The 6,699-nt window shown below is 40.8% G+C and overlaps 1 long non-coding RNA gene across 1 annotated transcript; it reads right to left on the bottom strand.

Annotated features, from left to right (window-relative positions):
- Positions 1-5,243: 5,243 nt before the first annotated feature.
- Positions 5,244-6,060, bottom strand: LOC124274763. The gene is made up of 2 exons (XR_006898018.1): positions 6,003-6,060; positions 5,244-5,829 (listed from the first exon to the last, which is right to left on the bottom strand). It is a non-coding gene; the product is annotated as an uncharacterized LOC124274763 (long non-coding RNA).
- Between the last annotated feature and the right edge of the window lie 639 nt (positions 6,061-6,699).

The following is a 6,699-nucleotide window of genomic DNA, read 5'->3' as shown; positions in this document are numbered from 1 at the left end:
CAAGATGTCATGTAAATATATACCAGTCAAGATGTTATGTAAATATACACCAGTCAAGATGTCATGTAAATATATACCAGTCAAGATGTCATGTAAATATACACCAGTCAAGATGTTATGTAAATATACACCAGTCAAGATGTCATGTAAATATATACCAGTCAAGATGTCATGTAAATATACACCAGTCAAGATGTCATGTAAATATACACCAGTCAAGATGTCATGTAAATATATACCAGTCAAGATGTCATGTAAATATACACCAGTCAAGATGTTATGTAAATATACATTAGTCAAGATGTTATGTAAATATATACCATTCAAGATGTCATGTAAATATATACCAGTCAAGATGTCATGTAAATATATACCAGTCAAGATGTTATGTAAATATACATTAGTCAAGATGTTATGTAAATATATACCATTCAAGATGTCATGTAAATATATACCAGTCAAGATGTCATGTAAATATATACCAGTCAAGATGTCATGTAAATATACACCAGTCCAGACGTAATGTCAATATATACCAGTCACGATGTCTTGTAAATATACATCAGTCAATGGATTAGACAATGTTTTAATATCGTTGTCAATATATACCATTCACGATATCATGTAAATATACACCTGTCAAGATGTCATGTAAATATACACCAGTCAAGATGTCATGTAAATATATACCAGTCAAGATGTCATGTAAATATATACCAGTCAAGATGTCATGTAAATATACACCAGTCAAGATGTAATGTAAATATATACCAGTCAAGAAGTCATGTAAATACATACCAGTCAAGAAGTCATGTAAACATACACCAGTCAGGAAGTCATGTAAATATACACCAGTCAGGAAGTCATGTAAATGTATACCAGTAAAGATGTCATGTACATATATACCAGTCAAGATGTCATGTAATTATATACCAGTCAAGATGTCATGTAATACGAATCATTCACAATGGCATCTCTCTCTCTCTCTCTCTCTCTCTCTCTCTCTCTCTCTCTCTCTCTCTCTCTCTCTCTCTCTCTCTCTCTCTCTCTCTCTCTCTCTCTCTCTCTCCCGGGTCTTCGGCGTGACGAGCGAAAGACTTAACCACAAGGCTACCCCACCACCCCTCAGAACAAAAATACATAGAGACACTATACTTCTCAACCAAAATACATCGTAAGCTATGCATTAAAATATTCTCTTCTAGCTCTCTAGACAACCAACCTTACTGCGATTCTGTCGTCCAACTGCCCAAGCACACCACGATCAATCTTCATGCCTCCCTATACAACTCACGTGATCAAACCGTGGGCATCGGGGGAATATCTCCTTTATAAAGCGTGTTCATTGCGACCAATATATGCGCATATGGGGTGGTTTAACGGGTATTGAGGCTGTCGGTATGAGGAACGTCGTCTCGGTAGTATTCATTCTGTGTCTTGTGTGAAGCACAGTCTCGTGGTCTGCTCCAGGTAAACAACATTCAGTGTAACTATAATGAACCGCAAAAGAAACGTCACACCGAGAGAGGTTCCTTAAAGCACACACTTTTATTCGCTCTAATTAACAATCAAAACGGAGGATTGAGATAAAACTTGACAATTATGGTCAACACATTTTCGGGAATCACATTTAGAGTTCACACAAACAAAATCACCAAAAATGGTATCATTGAGATGCCTAAAAGTCAGTATTGTGTGTGAGCTCATTGGGCTTCGATGACGGCGTTGCATCGTCTGTATATGGAATGAATTAGCCGGTCGATGAAGGCTATAGGCACTTGGGTCCATACTCTGCGAAATGCCTGATCGAGTACAGCCACAGTTGTCGGCCTTGCTTGGAGGCCATTCAGTCTTCTTTGAATCTCGTCCCAAAGGTGTTCTATTGGACTTAAATCCGGACTGAGTGCAGGTCATTGTAAGGTTTGGATGCCGTGTTGTCTTTGGAAGTGTGACCACGAGTTTTGACTTACTGGAAGATGTGAACTCTGTGACGCCCAAAATGTGATACAAAGTGGGGTCTTATGACTTATGAGTGGGCTGTCACGCCATTTCCTCGTCGTGGACCGAGATTCTGGAACACCACGGGGCCAACTCTCTGGTTCAGACAGACTGCACCCAACACCACTATGCTTGGACCACCCCACGAGTCTCTCTCAACAATGCACTCATTGGAAAAACGTTCCCCACGTCTCTGCGATCGGCTGTCGAAACACAATATCGGCTTTCATCAGAATAAAGCACAGTTCTCTCGTCACGCCGAATACCCGGGTTCGATTCCCCACATGGCTGTAAAATGTGAAGCCCATTTCTGGTGTCCCCCGCCGTGATATTGCTGGAATATTGCTAAAAGCAGTGTAAAACTAAACTTACTCACTCACTCGCTAACTATATACTGTGTACCCTTGGTGAGGTTTAAACCGACTGACTTTCCCCAGTGAATGGCGAAATGCTCTGTCGTCAAAGAAAAGATCTGAGGACAAGCAATTATAAACGTTAGCCATCCCTACAGTGGAAAGGCAACGCAAAGAAATCGAATTCAGCATTCAATGTGTCGAACTTGCCAGTCTCATCACAGCGAAACGTAATTGCTCGCATGATAAGTAACAATGGTGCGTCGTGACACAAAGTGAAGTCGTGGCGGTGCTTCGTGACTCTGTACATCCGTGGAGATCCGGTTTAGAATTGATCTTCAGTAACCCATGCTTGTCGTAAGAGGCGACTGACGGGATCGGAGGGTCAGGCTCGCTGGCTTGGTTGACACATATCACCGTATCCAAACTGCGTAGTGATCGATGCTCATGCTGTTGACCACACGGTTGCCTGACCCAGATTCTATCATTTACATACCGCCGCCATATAGAAGGAATATTGCTATATGGTGTGCTGCGTAAAACTAAACTCACTCACTCACGAAGTCGCACCATGCCTGTACCCCGATGTCGTTGTTGAAGTTGTTATTACCGTGCACGTGTGACACAGCAATATTTAGACTCTAGTTGTATATTATTACTGAAATGTTTACTGTCAGTGTTGATCAACGACTTGCCTGTTTTTCGCCACATCATTCGCCTGTCAGACCTATCTCACTCCGAGTTCAACGTGGGCTTGTTTACGTAGCACGTAAGTGCTCTACTTATCGTTTAGTGGTGCAACTCCTTTGATCTATATCGGTCAATGCACCTGCTTGCTGCACAACAGCCCATTCGTACATTTGTTGCCTTCCTGTAATCAGGTCTGCTAGCTATTCACACCTTTTTAATAATCCGGGTCAACGTTCGTGCGTCTATTTCGTATGCGGCGTAATCGTAATTTAAATACCCTGCCACCGAGCCCCAACAAATAGGCTTTGAGAAGATACAGTACGCTACACATAAAGGAGTCCTCTCTCTCTCTTCAAGGTGGCTAGTATTGAGACACTCGCTAACCTAGGTTCCCCATAGAAGTGACACACAATGCACTGAAGTGACACACCAAAATCAGAAAGTGTTTGCTTTAAAGCCACTTTCAACATATTTGAGTTTTATATTAAGTAAAACAAATAAGGCAACGCATGAGAGTGTCCAGGATTCTTAGCAAGCATTGAATTGCACTGTGGGAAAAATAATCTGAGAAGAGATAAGAACCATTGCGATGAAGTATTGTTTCCTTGTTTGTTTGAATGAGTATATATCACGGTATACCCGTTAAACGTGGGAGGATATTGAACAATATTCCAGTTATATACTCAGGGATACAAATAAGGGAACAGTGCGAGTGATTCCTTTACTTTTAGAAATTGTACTTCACTCTCAAAGTTTAAATCCAGCATAATAACATCATTTAACTCAGCTCCACTGTATTTTTCTTACGGTATTAGAAAATTTAACATAATACATACTCAACTACGTCATGAAGCTAGTAGATTAAGTTACGATCTGTACAGAGTAGGGCTAATCACTGATCCATCCTGCGCATGTGGAAACCCATGCGAAAATGCTCATCACTACTTCTTAGAATGTTCTTTATACAATCAACACAGAAAGATCATGCTTAAAGCTATTCAAGATGTATGTGGTAGTAATTCTGTGATTACGTTATCTGTTATTTTAAACGGCATTGCAGATCTGACGAATCATAAAAATGAAATTATATTAAAAAATGTACATAAATATATATGCAAATCTAAACGATTCCAGTAGTCTTCTCTCTATACACATTTTGTATTATAGCATTTCCCCCTGTTATCTTTCAGTCTTTCTCTGTCTCTGTTTCTTATAATTGCTTGTGATGTAATTAGTTATTGCAAATATCTTCGGAGAGGGGTTTAATAAGTTGAAAGAACTTGCCCCCGATCCTTTTCACATTATGAATAAAATATGTTTAAACTAAAGGGAACAGTGCGAGTGATTCCTTTACTCGTATCCAGGTTTCACGCTTAAGCTCAACAACCGATTTTGTCAGAATGTAATAGTGAGGGGCATCTTTCCCAGTGACATTAGTCTTGCGTTCGTGAGGGCGGTGGGGTAGTCTAGTGGTTAAAGCGTTCACTCGTCACGCCGAAGACCCGGGTTCGATTCCCCACATGGGTACAATGTGTGAAGCCCATTTCTTGTATCAATGTTACAAAACAGTTGTGTCGATAGTGTTTTTTCACACTAAGAGTATTCGTGAGTAAGTTTTATAGCAACAGTTCAAGCAGCTTGCATCTTGAGGCATTGTTATAGTGGGAGTGTGATCAGAGGAACCCTGTTGAAATACTGGCGAATACCAAAACAGAGCAGTGATAGGACTTCTCACAAAAGAGTCAACGCAACCAACATTCTTGACCACATGAGTGAATGAGTGAGTGAGTTTAGTTTTTCGCCGCTTTGAGCAATATTCCAGCAATATCAGTTATGTCTTGTGATTGAAAAATCAAAGTCAAGCAGGACATTATTATAAGGACCCTTGACTGTTTTCACAATGGTTCTGTGATTCCTTTTCAGGCAACAAGTAGGAGTTGAGGCTTAGAACTGTTCCCAAATTCCTTCCACTGTCCGGAAGAGGCGACGTGATGGACTGAGTGCAGCCATTCTGGCACAAGAAAACGTGATTACAACAGCACGCATGCTTAATCATTGGATTGTCTGGTTCGGACATTGTCTGGTCTACTTTCCACTTACTTACGTTTCTGCTGATTTACTGATCCAAAATTATATGGAAGGAAATAATAACTTACTTTAGTAAAATAACCTCGCTGACAAATCAACCTGCACACCATTCATATATTAAAAGAGTTTATTATCAGACATTAATTAAAACTCCATCACTGGACCTGCCGGAAGAAATTGATCTCATTATCAAGGCTTGTGTTAAGTAGCAGAAAGTAGAAGAGAGATTTTTATGTATGTCCGGCAAATTATCAAGAAAAAACGACTTCAGTTCAATAACCCAACTGTCAAAGATCACTCCAACACCAGTCATACATGGAAAAAGTGTATTATCAGACATTTATAAAAATAAGGAATGTTAACAACTCTCCTTTACTTGAAGTAGAAGAGAGGATGTTGTTTGTATGTCCGGTAAATGATCATTGGCGCATTGAACATTGATTGCCTTACATGTAACAGCCATCAATTTTGTCAAGGGTTATTGTTCAGGTGTTTTACAGAAGACACAATAAGAATGTTTCTTTTCAGTATTTGTGATATTCGTAGAGCTACGATCGCTGTGTGAAACATGCATCAGGAATTTATGTTTTATGCCTATGCTAAAGTATAGGGGTTACGATGTGCGTAGCGCTACGACTGTCGTAAGCCTGTGCTAAAGTATAGGGGTTACTATGTGCGTAGCGCTACGACTGTCGTAAAGCTGTTCTAAAGACAGGGGTTACTATGTGCGTAGCGCTACGTCTGTCGTAAGCCTGTGCTAAAGTATAGGAGTTACGATGTTCGTAGCGCTACGACTGTCAATGTAAGCCTGTGCTTAAAGTATAGCTATGTTCGTAGTGATGTCGTCACAGCGATAGCAGGACTGTCGTAAACCTGTGCAAAAGTATAGGGGTTACGATGTTCGTAGCGCTACCACTGTCGTAAGCCTGTGCTGCCTACCACTGTCGTAAGCCTGTGCAAAAGTATAGACTGTCGTAAGCCTGTGCTAAAGATAGGGGTTACTAGTAGCGCTACGACTGCCGTAAGCCTGTGCTAAGGTATAGGTGTTACGATGTTCGTAGTGCTACGACTGTCGTGCTAAAAGCCTGTGCTAAAAAGTATAGGGGTTACGATGTTCGTAGCGCTACGACTGTCGTAAGCCTGTGCTAAAAAAGTTATAGGGTTAACTATGATGTTCGTAGCGCTACCACTGCTAAGCCTGTGCTAAAGTATAGGGTTACTATCGTCTAAACTGTCGTAAGCTAAAGATAGGGTTACTATGTTCGTAGTGCTACGACTGTCGTAAGCCTGTGCTAAAGTATAGAGGTTACGATGTTCGTAGCGCTACGACTGTCAATCGTAAGCCTGTGCTAAAGTATAGATTCACGATTCTCGTAGCGCTACGACTGTCGTAAGCCTGTGCAAAAGTATAGAGTTTACGATGTTCGTAGCGCTACGACTGTCGTAAGCCCTGTGCTAAAGATAGGAGGTTACTATGTGCGTAGTACTACGACTGTCGTAAGCCTGTGCTAAAGTATAGGATGTTACGATGTGCGTAGCGCTACGACTGTCCTACGCCAATGCTAAAAAA

This window comes from Haliotis rubra, unplaced genomic scaffold, assembly GCF_003918875.1.
Source record: "Haliotis rubra isolate DU_JTF1 unplaced genomic scaffold, ASM391887v1 Scf194, whole genome shotgun sequence".
NCBI classification, from domain to species: Eukaryota; Metazoa; Mollusca; class Gastropoda; order Lepetellida; family Haliotidae; genus Haliotis; species Haliotis rubra.
Note: the sequence above shows the minus strand (reverse complement) of the source record. Positions and strands in the feature narration are given on the sequence as shown.